Source organism: Phyllobates terribilis, unplaced genomic scaffold (assembly GCF_046119375.1).
Source record: "Phyllobates terribilis strain yellow unplaced genomic scaffold, ASM4611937v1 Scaffold_2__4_contigs__length_985480577, whole genome shotgun sequence".
Taxonomy (NCBI): domain Eukaryota; kingdom Metazoa; phylum Chordata; class Amphibia; order Anura; family Dendrobatidae; genus Phyllobates; species Phyllobates terribilis.
The window spans coordinates 23,182,073-23,199,542 of NW_027362762.1; positions in this window are offsets into that span (position 1 = coordinate 23,182,073).

A 17,470-nucleotide genomic window follows, 5' to 3' on the forward strand; every position below is an offset into this window, starting at 1 on the left:
AGGATAGGATTAGATACACGGCTCAGCATACAGTATCACACAGGATAGGATTAGATACACGGCTCAGCAGACAGTATCACACAGGATAGGATTAGATACACGGCTCAGCTGACAGTATCACACAGGAGAGGATTAGATACACGGCTCAGCAGACAGTATCACACAGGATAGGATTAGATACACGGCTCAGCAGACAGTATCACACAGGATAGGATTAGATACACAGCTAAGCATACAGTATCACACAGGATAGGATTAGATACACGGCTCAGCAGACAGTATCACACAGGATAGGATTAGATACACAGCTAAGCATACAGTATCACACAGGATAGGATTAGATACACGGCTCAGCAGACAGTATCACACAGGATAGGATTAGATACACGGCTCAGCATACAGTATCACACAGGATAGGATTAGATACACGGCTCAGCAGACAGTATCACACAGGATAGGATTAGATACACAGCTCAGCATACAGTATCACACAGGATAGGATTAGATACACGGCTCAGCAGACAGTATCACACAGGACAGGATTAGATACACGGCTCAGCAGTCAGTATCACACAGGATAGGATTAGATACACGGCTCAGCATACAGTATCACACAGGATAGGATTAGATACACGGCTCAGCAGACAGTATCACACAGGATAGGATTAGATACACGGCTCAGCTGACAGTATCACACAGGATAGGATTAGATACACGGCTCAGCAGACAGTATCACACAGGATAGGATTAGATACACGGCTCAGCATACAGTATCACACAGGATAGGATTAGATACACGGCTCAGCAGACAGTATCACACAGGATATGATTAGATACACGGCTCAGCTGACAGTATCACACAGGAGAGGATTAGATACACGGCTCAGCAGACAGTATCACACAGGAGAGGATTAGATACACGGCTCAGCAGAGAGTATCACACAGGATGGGATTAGATACACGGCTCAGCAGACAGTATCACACAGGAGTGGATTAGATACACGGCTCAGCAGACAGTATCACACAGGATAGGATTAGATACACGGCTCAGCAGACAGTATCACACAGGATAGGATTAGATACACGGCTCAGCAGACAGTATCACACAGGATAGGAATAGATACACGCCTCAGCAGACAGTATCACACAGGATAGGATTAGATACACAGCTCAGCAGACAGTATCACACAGGAGAGGATTAGATACACGGCTCAGCAGAGAGTATCACACAGGATGGGATTAGATACACGGCTCAGCAGACAGTATCACACAGAATAGGATTAGATACACGGCTCAGCAGACAGTATCACACAGGAGAGGATTAGATACACGGCTCAGCAGACAGTATCACACAGGATAGGATTAGATACACAGCTCAGCAGACAGTATCACACAGGATAGGATTAGATACACGGCTCAGCAGACAGTATCACACAGGATAGGATTAGATACACGGCTCAGCAGACAGTATCACACAGGATAGGATTAGATACACGCCTCAGCAGACAGTATCACACAGGATAGGATTAGATACACGGCTCAGCAGACAGTATCACACAGGATAGGATTAGATACACGGCTCAGCAGACAGTATCACACAGGATAGGATTAGATACACAGCTCAGCAGACAGTATCACACAGGAGAGGATTAGATACACGGCTCAGCAGACAGTATCACACAGGAGAGGATTAGATACACAGCTCAGCAGACAGTATCACACAGGATAGGATTAGATACACGGCTCAGCAGACAGTATCACACAGGAGAGGATTAGATACACGGCTCAGCAGACAGTATCACACAGGATAGGATTAGATACACGGCTCAGCAGACAGTATCACACAGGAGAGGATTAGATACACGGCTCAGCAGACGGTATAACACAGGATAGGATTAGATACACGGCTCAGCAGTCAGTATCACACAGGATAGGATTAGAAACACGGCTCAGCAGACAGTATCACACAGGATAGGATTAGATACACGGCTCAGCAGACAGTATCACACAGGAGCGGATTAAATACACGGCTCAGCAGACAGTATCACACAGGAGAGGATTAGATACACGGCTCAGCAGACAGTATCACACAGGAGAGGATTAGATACACGGCTCAGCAGACAGTATCACACAGGAGAGGATTAGATACACGGCTCAGAACACAGTATCACACAGGATAGGATTAGATACACGGCTCAGCAGTCAGTATCATACAGGATAGGATTAGATACACGGCTCAGCAGACAGTATCACACAGGATAGGATTAGATACACGGCTCAGCAGTCAGTATCACACAGGATAGGATTAGATACACGGCTCAGCAGACAGTATCACACAGGATAGGATTAGATACACGGCTCAGCATACAGTATCACACAGGATAGGATTAGATACACGGCTCAGCAGACAGTATCACACAGGATAGGATTAGATACACGGCTCAGCTGACAGTATCACACAGGAGAGGATTAGATACACGGCTCAGCAGACAGTATCACAGGATGGGATTAGATACACGGCTCAGCAGACAGTATCACACAGGATAGGATTAGATACACGGCTCAGCAGACAGTATCACACAGGAGCGGATTAAATACACGGCTCAGCAGACAGTATCACACAGGAGAGGATTAGATACACGGCTCAGCAGACAGTATCACACAGGAGAGGATTAGATGCACGGCTCAGCAGACAGTATCACACAGGAGAGGATTAGATACACGGCTTAGCAGACAGTATCACACAGGAGAGGATTAGATACACATCTCTGCAGACAGTATCACACAGGAGAGGATTAGATACACGGCTCAGCAGACAGTATCACACAGGATAGGATTAGATACACGGCTCAGCAGTCAGTATCACACAGGATAGGATTAGATACACGGCTCAGCAGACAGTATCACACAGGAGAGGATTAGATACACGGCTCAGCAGACAGTATCACACAGGAGAGGATTAGATACACGGCTCAGCAGACAGTATCACACAGGATAGGATTAGATACACGGCTCAGCAGTCAGTATCACACAGGATAGGATTAGATACACGGCTCAGCATACAGTATCACACAGGATAGGATTAGATACACGGCTCAGCAGACAGTATCACACAGGATAGGATTAGATACACGGCTCAGCTGACAGTATCACACAGGAGAGGATTAGATACACGGCTCAGCAGACAGTATCACACAGGATAGGATTAGATACACGGCTCAGCAGACAGTATCACACAGGATAGGATTAGATACACAGCTAAGCATACAGTATCACACAGGATAGGATTAGATACACGGCTCAGCAGACAGTATCACACAGGATAGGATTAGATACACAGCTAAGCATACAGTATCACACAGGATAGGATTAGATACACGGCTCAGCAGACAGTATCACACAGGATAGGATTAGATACACGGCTCAGCATACAGTATCACACAGGATAGGATTAGATACACGGCTCAGCAGACAGTATCACACAGGATAGGATTAGATACACAGCTCAGCATACAGTATCACACAGGATAGGATTAGATACACGGCTCAGCAGACAGTATCACACAGGACAGGATTAGATACACGGCTCAGCAGTCAGTATCACACAGGATAGGATTAGATACACGGCTCAGCATACAGTATCACACAGGATAGGATTAGATACACGGCTCAGCAGACAGTATCACACAGGATAGGATTAGATACACGGCTCAGCTGACAGTATCACACAGGATAGGATTAGATACACGGCTCAGCAGACAGTATCACACAGGATAGGATTAGATACACGGCTCAGCATACAGTATCACACAGGATAGGATTAGATACACGGCTCAGCAGACAGTATCACACAGGATATGATTAGATACACGGCTCAGCTGACAGTATCACACAGGAGAGGATTAGATACACGGCTCAGCAGACAGTATCACAGGATGGGATTAGATACACGGCTCAGCAGACAGTATCACACAGGATAGGATTAGATACACGGCTCAGCAGACAGTATCACACAGGAGCGGATTAAATACACGGCTCAGCAGACAGTATCACACAGGAGAGGATTAGATACACGGCTCAGCAGACAGTATCACACAGGAGAGGATTAGATACACGGCTCAGCAGACAGTATCACACAGGAGAGGATTAGATACACGGCTTAGCAGACAGTATCACACAGGAGAGGATTAGATACACATCTCTGCAGACAGTATCACACAGGAGAGGATTAGATACACGGCTCAGCAGACAGTATCACACAGGATAGGATTAGATACACGGCTCAGCAGTCAGTATCACACAGGATAGGATTAGATACACGGCTCAGCAGACAGTATCACACAGGAGAGGATTAGATACACGGCTCAGCAGACAGTATCACACAGGAGAGGATTAGATACACGGCTCAGCAGACAGTATCACACAGGATAGGATTAGATACACGGCTCAGCAGTCAGTATCACACAGGATAGGATTAGATACACGGCTCAGCATACAGTATCACACAGGATAGGATTAGATACACGGCTCAGCAGACAGTATCACACAGGATAGGATTAGATACACGGCTCAGCTGACAGTATCACACAGGAGAGGATTAGATACACGGCTCAGCAGACAGTATCACACAGGATAGGATTAGATACACGGCTCAGCAGACAGTATCACACAGGATAGGATTAGATACACAGCTAAGCATACAGTATCACACAGGATAGGATTAGATACACGGCTCAGCAGACAGTATCACACAGGATAGGATTAGATACACGGCTCAGCAGACAGTATCACACAGGATAGGATTAGATACACGGCTCAGCAGACAGTATCACACAGGATAGGATTAGATACACGGCTCAGCATACAGTATCACACAGGATAGGATTAGATACACGGCTCAGCAGACAGTATCACACAGGATAGGATTAGATACACAGCTCAGCATACAGTATCACACAGGATAGGATTAGATACACGGCTCAGCAGACAGTATCACACAGGACAGGATTAGATACACGGCTCAGCAGTCAGTATCACACAGGATAGGATTAGATACACGGCTCAGCATACAGTATCACACAGGATAGGATTAGATACACGGCTCAGCAGACAGTATCACACAGGATAGGATTAGATACACGGCTCAGCTGACAGTATCACACAGGATAGGATTAGATACACGGCTCAGCAGACAGTATCACACAGGATAGGATTAGATACACGGCTCAGCATACAGTATCACACAGGATAGGATTAGATACACGGCTCAGCAGACAGTATCACACAGGATATGATTAGATACACGGCTCAGCTGACAGTATCACACAGGAGAGGATTAGATACACGGCTCAGCAGACAGTATCACACAGGAGAGGATTAGATACACGACTCAGCAGACAGTATCACACAGGAGAGGATTAGATACACAGCTCAGCAGACAGTATCACACAGGAGAGGATTAGATACACGGCTCAGCAGACAGTATCACACAGGATAGGATTAGATACACGGCTCAGCTGACAGTATCACACAGGATGGGATTAGATACACGGCTCAGCAGACAGTATCACACAGGAGAGAATTAGATACACGGCTCAGCAGACAGTATCACACAGAAGAGGATTAGATACACGGCTCAGCTGACAGTATCACACAGGATGGGATTAGATACACGGCTCAGCAGACAGTATCACAAAGGAGAGAATTAGATACACGGCTCAGCAGACAGTATCACACAGGAGAGGATTAGATACACGGCTCAGCAGACAGTATCACACAGGAGAGGATTAGATACACGGCTCAGCAGACAGTATCACACAGGAGAGGATTAGATACACGGCTCAGCAGACAGTATCACACAGGATAGGATTAGATACCCGGCTCAGCAGTCAGTATCACACAGGATAGGATTAGATACACGGCTCAGCAGACAGCATCACACAGGAGAGGATTAGATACACGGCTCAGCAGACAGTATCACACAGGAGAGGATTAGATACACGGCTCAGCATACAGTATCACACAGGAGAGGATTAGATACACGGCTCAGCAGACAGTATCACACAGGAGAGGATTAGATACACGGCTCAGCAGACAGTATCACACAGGAGAGGATTAGATACCCGGCTCAGCAGTCAGTATCACACAGGATAGGATTAGATACACGGCTCAGCAGTCAGTATCACACAGGATAGGATTAGATACACGGCTCAGCTGACAGTATCACACAGGATAGGATTAGATACACGGCTCAGCAGACAGTATCACACAGGAGAGGATTAGATACACGGCTCAGCAGACAGTATCACACAGGAGAGGATTAGATACACGGCTCAGCAGACAGTATCACACAGGAGAGGATTAGATACACGGCTCAGCAGACAGTATCACACAGGATAGGATTAGATACACGGCTCAGCAGACAGTATCACACAGGATAGGATTATATACTCGGCTCAGCAGACAGTATCACACAGGAGAGGATTAGATACACGGCTCAGCAGACAGTATCACACAGGATAGGATTAGATACACGGCTCAGCAGACAGTATCACACAGGATAGGATTAGATACACGGCTCAGCAGACAGTATCACACAGGAGAGGATTAGATACACGGCTCAGCAGACAGTATCACACAGGAGAGGATTAGATACACGGCTCAGCAGACAGTATCACACAGGAGAGGATTAGATACACGGCTCAGCAGACAGTATCACACAGGATAGGATTAGATACCCGGCTCAGCAGTCAGTATCACACAGGATAGGATTAGATACACGGCTCAGCAGTCAGTATCACACAGGATAGGATTAGATACACGGCTCAGCTGACAGTATCACACAGGATAGGATTAGATACACGGCTCAGCAGACAGTATCACACAGGAGAGAATTAGATACACGGCTCAGCAGACAGTATCACACAGGATAGGATTAGATACACGGCTCAGCAGACAGTATCACACAGGATAGGATTAGATACACGGCTCAGCAGACGGTATAACACAGGATAGGATTAGATACACGGCTCAGCGGTCAGTATCACACAGGATAGGATTAGATACACGGCTCAGCAGACAGTATCACACAGGAGAGGATTAGATACACGGCTCAGCAGACAGTATCACACAGGAGAGGATTAGATACACGGCTCAGCAGACAGGATCACACAGGAGAGGATTAGATACACGGCTCAGCAGTCAGTATCACACAGGATAGGATTAGATACACGGCTCAGCAGACAGTATTACACAGGAGAGGATTAGATACACGGCTCAGCAGACAGTATCACACAGGAGTGGATTAGATACACGGCTCAGCAGACAGTATCACACAGGATAGGATTAGATACACGGCTCAGCAGACAGTATCACACAGGAGAGGATTAGATACACGGCTCAGCAGAGAGTATCACACAGGATGGGATTAGATACACGGCTCAGCAGACAGTATCACACAGGAGTGGATTAGATACACGGCTCAGCAGACAGTATCACACAGGATAGGATTAGATACACGGCTCAGCAGACAGTATCACACAGGATAGGATTAGATACACGGCTCAGCAGACAGTATCACACAGGATAGGATTAGATACACGCCTCAGCAGACAGTATCACACAGGATAGGATTAGATACACAGCTCAGCAGACAGTATCACACAGGAGAGGATTAGATACACGGCTCAGCAGAGAGTATCACACAGGATGGGATTAGATACACGGCTCAGCAGACAGTATCACACAGAATAGGATTAGATACACGGCTCAGCAGACAGTATCACACAGGAGAGGATTAGATACACGGCTCAGCAGACAGTATCACACAGGATAGGATTAGATACACAGCTCAGCAGACAGTATCACACAGGATAGGATTAGATACACGGCTCAGCAGATAGTATCACACAGGATAGGATTAGATACACGGCTCAGCAGACAGTATCACACAGGATAGGATTAGATACACGCCTCAGCAGACAGTATCACACAGGATAGGATTAGATACACGGCTCAGCACACAGTATCACACAGGATAGGATTAGATACACGGCTCAGCAGACAGTATCACACAGGATAGGATTAGATACACAGCTCAGCAGACAGTATCACACAGGAGAGGATTAGATACACGGCTCAGCAGACAGTATCACACAGGAGAGGATTAGATACACAGCTCAGCAGACAGTATCACACAGGAGAGGATTAGATACACGGCTCAGCAGACAGTATCACACAGGATAGGATTAGATACACGGCTCAGCAGACAGTATCACACAGGAGAGGATTAGATACACGGCTCAGCAGACGGTATAACACAGGATAGGATTAGATACACGGCTCAGCAGTCAGTATCACACAGGATAGGATTAGATACACGGCTCAGCAGACAGTATCACACAGGATAGGATTAGATACACGGCTCAGCAGACAGTATCACACAGGAGCGGATTAAATACACGGCTCAGCAGACGGTATCACACAGGAGAGGATTAGATACACGGCTCAGCAGACAGTATCACACAGGAGAGGATTAGATACACGGCTCAGAACACAGTATCACACAGGAGAGGATTAGATACACGGCTCCGCAGACAGTATCACACAGGAGAGGATTAGATACACGGCTCAGCAGTCAGTATCACACAGGAGAGGATTAGATACACGGCTCAGCAGACAGTATCACACAGGAGAGGATTAGATACACGGCTCAGCAGACAGTATCACACAGGAGAGGATTAGATACACGGCTCCGCAGACAGTATCACACAGGAGAGGATTAGATACACGGCTCAGCAGACAGTATCACACAGGATAGGATTAGATACACTGCTCAGCAGACAGTATCACACAGGATAGGATTAGATACACGGCTCAGCAGTCAGTATCACACAGGAGAGGATTGGATATACGGCTCAGCAGACAGTATCACACAGGAGAGGATTAGATACACGGCTCCGCAGACAGTATCACACAGGAGAGGATTAGATACACGGCTCAGCAGTCAGTATCAAACAGGAGAGGATTAGATACACGGCTCAGCAGACAGTATCACACAGGAGAGGATTAGATACACGGCTCCGCAGACAGTATCACACAGGATAGGATTAGATACACGGCTCAGCAGACAGTATCAAACAGGAGAGGATTAGATATACGGCTCAGCAGACAGTATCACACAGGAGAGGATTAGATACACGGCTCAGCAGTCAGTATCAAACAGGAGAGGATTAGATATACGGCTCAGCAGACAGTATCACACAGGAGAGGATTAGATACACGGCTCAGCAGACAGTATCACACAGGAGAGGATTAGATACACGGCTCCGCAGACAGTATCACACAGGATAGGATTAGATACACGGCTCAGCAGACAGTATCACACAGGAGAGGATTAGATACAAGGCTCCGCAGACAGTATCACACAGGAGAGGATTAGATACACGGCTCAGCAGTCAGTATCACACAGGAGAGGATTAGATACACGGCTCAGCAGACAGTATCACACAGGAGAGGATTAGATACACAGCTCAGCAGACAGTATCACACAGGATAGGATTAGATACACGGCTCAGCAGACAGTATCACACAGGAGAGGATTAGATACAAGGCTCAGCAGACAGTATCACACAGGAGAGGATTAGATACACGGCTCAGCAGACAGTATCACACAGGAGAGGATTAGATACACGGCTCAGCAGACAGTATCACACAGGATAGGATTAGATACACGGCTCAGCAGACAGTATCACAGGATGGGATTAGATACACGGCTCAGCAGACAGTATCACACAGGTGCGGATTAGATACACGGCTCAGCAGACAGTATCACACAGGATGGGATTAGATACACGGCCCAGCAGACAGTATCACACAGGAGAGGATTAGATACACGGCTCAGCAGACAGTATCACACAGGAGAGGATTAGATACACGGCTCAGCAGACAGTATCACACAGGATAGGATTAGATACACGGCTCAGCAGACAGTATCACACAGGATAGGATTAGATACACGGCTCAGCAGACAGTATCACACAGGAGAGGATTAGATACACGGCTCAGCAGACAGTATCACACAGGATAGGATTAGATACACGGCTCAGCAGACAGTATCACACAGGAGAGGATTAGATACACAGCTCAGCAGACAGTATCACACAGGAGAGGATTAGATACACGGCTCAGCAGACAGTATCACACAGGAGCGGATTAGATACACGGCTCAGCAGACAGTATCACACAGGAGCGGATTAGATACACGGCTCAGCAGGCGGTATCACACAGGAGAGCATTAGATACAGGGCTCAGCAGACAGTATTACACAGCATAGGATTAGATACACAGCTCAGCAGACAGTATCACACAGAAGAGGATTAGATACACGGGTCATCAGACGGTATCACACAGGAGAGGATTAGATACACGGCTCAGCAGACGGTATAACACAAGATAGGATTAGATACACGGCTCAGCAGTCAGTATCACACAGGAGAGGATTAGATACACGGCTCAGCAGATAGTATCACACAGGATAGGATTAGATACACGGCTCAGCAGACAGTATCACACAGTAGAGGATTAGATACACGGCTCAGCAGACAGTATCACACAGGAGAGGATTAGATACACGACTCAGCAGACAGTATCACACAGGATGAGATTAGATACACGACTCAGCAGACAGTATCACACAGGATAGGATTAGATACACGGCTCAGCAGACAGTATCACACAGGAGAGGATTAGATACACGGCTCAGCAGACAGTATCACACAGGATGAGATTAGATACACGGCTCAGCAGACAGTATCACACAGGATAGGATTAGATACACGGCTCAGCAGACAGTATCACACAGGAGAGGATTAGATACACGGCTCAGCAGACAGTATCACACAGGATAGGATTAGATACACGGCTCAGCAGACAGTATCACACAGGAGAGGATTAGATACACGGCTCAGCAGACAGTATCACACAGGATAGGATTAGATACACGGCTCAGCAGACAGTATCACACAGGAGAGGATTAGATACACGGCTCAGCAGACAGTATCACACAGGATAGGATTAGATACACGGCTCAGCAGACAGTATCACACAGGAGAGGAATAGATACATGGCTCAGCAGACAGTATCACACAGGAGAGGATTAGATACACGGCTCAGCAGACGGTATAACACAGGATAGGATTAGATACACAGCTCAGCAGACAGTGTCACACAGGATAGGATTAGATACACGGCTCAGCAGTCAGTATCACACAGAAGAGGATTAGATACATGGCTCAGCAGACAGTATCACACAGGAGCGGATTAGATACACGGCTCAGCAGACAGTATCACACAGGAGAGGATTAGATACACGGCTCAGCAGACAGTATCACACAGGAGCGGATTAGATACACGGCTCAGCAGACAGTATCACACAGGAGAGGATTAGATACACGGCTCAGCAGACAGTATCACACAGGATAGGATTAGATACACGGGTCATCAGACAGTATCACACAGGAGAGGATTAGATACACGGCTCAGCAGACGGTATAACACAGGATAGGATTAGATACACGGCTCAGCAGACAGTATCACACAGGAGAGGATTAGATACACGGGTCATCAGACAGTATCACACAGGAGAGGATTAGATACACGGCTCAGCAGACGGTATAACACAGGATAGGATTAGATACACGGCTCAGCAGATAGTATCACACAGGATAGGATTAGATACACGGCTCAGCAGTCAGTATCACACAGGAGAGGATTAGATACACAGCTCAGCAGACAGTATCACACAGGAGAGGATTAGATACACGGCTCAGCAGACAGTATCACACAGGATAGGATTAGATACACGGCTCAGCAGACAGTATCACACAGGAGAGGATTAGATACACGGCTCAGCAGACAGTTTCACACAGGAGAGGATTAGATACACGGCTCAGCAGACAGTATCACACAGGATAGGATTAGATACACGGCTCAGCAGACAGTATCACACCGGAGAGGATTAGATACACGGCTCAGCAGACAGTATCACACAGGAGAGGATTAGATACACGACTCAGAAGACAGTATCACACAGGATGAGATTAGATACACGGCTCAGCAGACAGTATCACACAGGACAGGATTAGATACACGGCTCAGCAGACAGTATCACACAGGAGAGGATTAGATACACGGCTCAGCAGACAGTATCACACAGGATGAGATTAGATACACGGCTCAGCAGACAGTATCACACAGGATAGGATTAGATACACGGCTCAGCAGACAGTATCACACAGGAGAGGATTAGATACACGGCTCAGCAGACAGTATCACACAGGATAGGATTAGATACACGGCTCAGCAGACAGTATCACACAGGAGAGGATTAGATACACGGCTCAGCAGACAGTATCACACAGGATAGGATTAGATACACGGCTCAGCAGACAGTATCACACAGGATAGGATTAGATACACAGCTCAGCAGACAGTATCGCACAGGATAGGATTAGATACACGGCTCAGCAGACAGTATCACACAGGATAGGATTAGATACACAGCTCAGCAGACAGTATCACACAGGAGAGGATTAGATACACGGCTCAGCAGACAGTATCACACAGGAGAGGATTAGATACACGGCTCAGCAGACGGTATAACACAGGATAGGATTAGATACACGGCTCAGCAGATAGTATCACACAGGATAGGATTAGATACACGGCTCAGCAGACAGTATCACACAGGAGAGGATTAGATACACAGCTCAGCAGACAGTATCACACAGGAGAGGATTAGATACACGGCTCAGCATACAGTATCACACAGGATAGGATTAGATACACGGCTCAGCAGACGGTATCACACAGGATAGGATTAGATACACGGCTCAGCAGACAGTATCACACATGAGAGGATTAGATACACGGCTCAGCAGACAGTATCACACATGAGAGGATTAGATACACGGCTCAGCAGACAGTATCACACAGGAGAGGATTAGATACACAGCTCAGCAGACGGTATCACACAGGATAGGATTAGATACACGGCTCAGCAGACAGTATCACACATGAGAGGATTAGATACACGGCTCAGCAGACAGTATCACACAGGAGAGGATTAGATACACGGCTCAGCAGACGGTATAACACAGGATAGGATTAGATACACGGCTCAGCAGATAGTATCACACAGGATAGGATTAGATACACGGCTCAGCAGACAGTATCACACAGGAGAGGATTAGATACACAGCTCAGCAGACAGTATCACACAGGAGAGGATTAGATACACGGCTCAGCAAACAGTATCACACAGGATAGGATTAGATACACGGCTCAGCAGACGGTATAACACAGGATAGGATTAGATACACGGCTCAGCAGACAGTATCACACAGGAGAGGATTAGATACACGGCTCAGCAGTCAGTATCACACAGGAGAGGATTAGATACACGGCTCAGCAGATAGTATCACACAGGAGAGGATTAGATACACGGCTCAGCAGTCAGTATCACACAGGAGAGGATTAGATACACAGCTCAGCAGACAGTATCACACAGGATAGGATTAGATACACGGCTCAGCAGACAGTATCACACAGGATAGGATTAGATACACGGCTCAGCAGACAGTATCATACAGGATAGGATTAGATGCACGGCTCAGCAGACAGTATCACACAGGAGAGGATTAGATACATGGCTCAGCAGACAGTATCACACAGGAGAGGATTAGATACACGGCTCAGCAGGCAGTATCACACAGGAGAAGATTAGATACACGGCTCAGCAGACAGTATCACACAGGATAGGATTAGATACACGGCTCAGCAGACAGTATCACACAGGAGAGGATTAGATACAAGGCTCAGCAGACAGTATCACACAGGAGACGATTAGATACACGGCTCAGCAGACAGTATCACACAGGAGAGGATTAGATACACGGCTCAGCAGACAGTATCACACAGGAGAGGATTAGATACACGGCTCAGCAGACAGTATCACACAGGATAGGATTAGATACACGGCTCAGCACACAGTATCACACAGGAGAGGATTAGATACACGGCTCAGCAGACAGTATCACACAGGAGAGGATTAGATACACGGCTCAGCAGTCACTATCACACAGGAGAGGATTAGATACACGGCTCAGCAGTCAGTATCACACAGGAGAGGATTAGATACACGGCTCAGCAGAGGGTATCACACAGGAGAGGATTAGATACACGGCTCAGCAGACAGTGTCACACAGGAGGGGATTAGATACACGGCTCAGCAGTCAGTATCACACAGGAGAGGATTAGATACACGGCTCAGCAGACAGTATCACACAGGATAGGATTAGATACACGGCTCAGCAGAGAGTATCACACAGGGTAGGATTAGATACACGGCTCAGCAGACAGTATCACACAGGAGAGGATTAGATACATGGCTCAGCAGACAGTATCACACAGGATAGGATTAGATACACGGCTCAGCAGACAGTATCACACAGGATAGGATTAGATACACGGCTCAGCAGACAGTATCACACAGGAGAGGATTAGATACACGGCTCAGCAGACAGTATCACACAGGATAGGATTAGATACACGGCTCAGCAGAGAGTATCACACAGGGTAGGATTAGATACACGGCTCAGCAGACAGTATCACACAGGATAGGATTAGATACACGGCTCAGGAGACAGTATCACACAGGATAGGATTAGATACACTGCTCAGCAGACAGTATCACACAGGATAGGATTAGATACACGGCTCAGCAGTCAGTATCACACAGGAGAGGATTAGATACACGGCTCAGCAGACAGTATCACACAGGAGAGGATTAGATACACGGCTCAGCAGTCAGTATCACACAGGAGAGGATTAGATATACGGCTCAGCAGACAGTATCAAACAGGAGAGGATTAGATACACGGCTCAGCAGACAGTATCACACAGGAGAGGATTAGATACACTGCTCCGCAGACAGTATCACACAGGAGAGGATTATATACACGGCTCAGCAGTCAGTATCACACAGGAGAGGATTAGATACATGGCTCAGCAGACAGTATCACACAGGAGAGGATTAGATACACGGCTCAGCAGACAGTATCACACAGGAGAGGATTAGATACATGGCTCAGCAGACAGTATCACACAGGAGAGGATTAGATACATGGCTCAGCAGACAGTATCACACAGGAGAGGATTAGATACACGGCTCAGCAGACAGTATCACACAGGAGAGGATTAGATACACAGCTCAGCAGACAGTATCACACAGGATAGGATTAGATACACGGCTCAGCAGACAGTATCACACAGGAGAGGATTAGATACAAGGCTCAGCAGACAGTATCACACAGGAGAGGATGAGATACACGGCTCAGCAGACAGTATCACACAGGAGAGGATTAGATACACGGCTCAGCAGACAGTATCACACAGGAGAGGATTAGATACATGGCTCAGCAGACAGTATCACACAGGAGAGGATTAGATACACGGCTCAGCAGACAGTATCACACAGGAGAGGATTAGATACATGGCTCAGCAGACAGTATCACACAGGAGAGGATTAGATACACGGCTCAGCAGACAGTATCACACAGGAGAGGATTAGATACACAGCTCAGCAGACAGTATCACACAGGATAGGATTAGATACACGGCTCAGCAGACAGTATCACACAGGAGAGGATTAGATACAAGGCTCAGCAGACAGTATCACACAGGAGAGGATTAGATACACGGCTCAGCAGACAGTATCACACAGGAGAGGATTAGATACACGGCTCAGCAGACAGTATCACACAGGATAGGATTAGATACATGGGTCAGCAGACAGTATCACACAGGAGAGGATTAGATACACGGCTCAGCAGACAGTATCACACAGGATAGGATTAGATACACGGCTCAGCAGACAGTATCACACAGGAGAGGATTAGATACACGGCTCAGCAGACAGTATCACAGAGGAGAGGATTAGATACACGGCTCAGCAGACAGTATCACACAGGATAGGATTAGATACACGTCTCAGCAGACAGTATCACACAGGATAGGATTAGATACACGGCTCAGCAGACAGTATCACACAGGAGAGGATTAGATACACGGCTCAGCAGACAGTATCACACAGGAGAGGATTAGATACACGGCTCAGCAGACAGTATCACACAGGATAGGATTAGATACACGCCTCAGCAGACAGTATCACACAGGATAGGATTAGATACACGCCTCAGCAGACAGTATCACACAGGATAGGATTAGATACACGGCTCAGCAGACAGTATCATACAGGAGAGGATTAGATACTAGGATCAGCAGACAGTATCACACAGGAGAGGATTAGATACACGGCTCAGCAGTCAGTATCACACAGGATAGGATTAGATACACGGCTCAGCAGACAGTATCACACAGGATAGGATTAGATACACGGCTCAGCAGACAGTATCACACAGGAGAGGATTAGATACACGGCTCAGCAGACAGTATCACACAGGATAGGATTAGATACACAGCTCAGCAGACAGTATCACACAGGAGAGGATTAGATACACGGCTCAGCAGACAGTATCACACAGGATAGGATTAGATACACAGCTCAGCAGACAGTATCACACAGGAGAGGATTAGATACACGGCTCAGCAGACAGTATCACACAGGAGAGGATTAGATACACGGCTCAGCAGACGGTATAACACAGGATAGGATTAGATACACTGCTCAGCAGTCAGTATCACACAGGAGAGGATTAGATACACGGCTCAGCAGACAGTACCACAGGATGGGATTAGATACACGGCTCAGCAGACAGTATCACACAGGATAGGATTAGATACACGGCTCAGCAGTCAGTATCACACAGGATAGGATTAGATACAAGGCTCAGCAGACAGTATCACACAGGAGCGGATTAGATACACGGCTCAGCAGACAGTATCACACAGGAGAGGATTAGATACACGGCTCAGCAGACAGTATCACACAGGATAGGATTAGATACACGGCTCAGTAGACAGTATCACACAGGATAGGATTAGATACAAGGCTCAGCAGACAGTATCACACAGGAGCGGATTAGATACACGGCTCAGCAGACAGTATCACACAGAAGAGGATTAGATGCATGGCTCAGCAGACAGTATCACACAGGAGAGGATTAGATACACGGCTCAGCAGACAGTATCACACAGGAGAGGATTAGATACACGGGTCAGCAGATCGTATCACACAGGAGTGGATTAGATACACGGCTCAGCAGACAGTATCACACAGGAGAGGATTAGATACATGGCTCAGCAGACAGTATCACACAGGAGAGGATTAGATACACGGATCAGCATTCAGTATCACACAGGATAGGATTAGATACACGGCTCAGCAGTCAGTATCACACAGGAGAGGATTAGATACACGGCTCAGCAGATAGTATCACTCAGGAGCGGATTA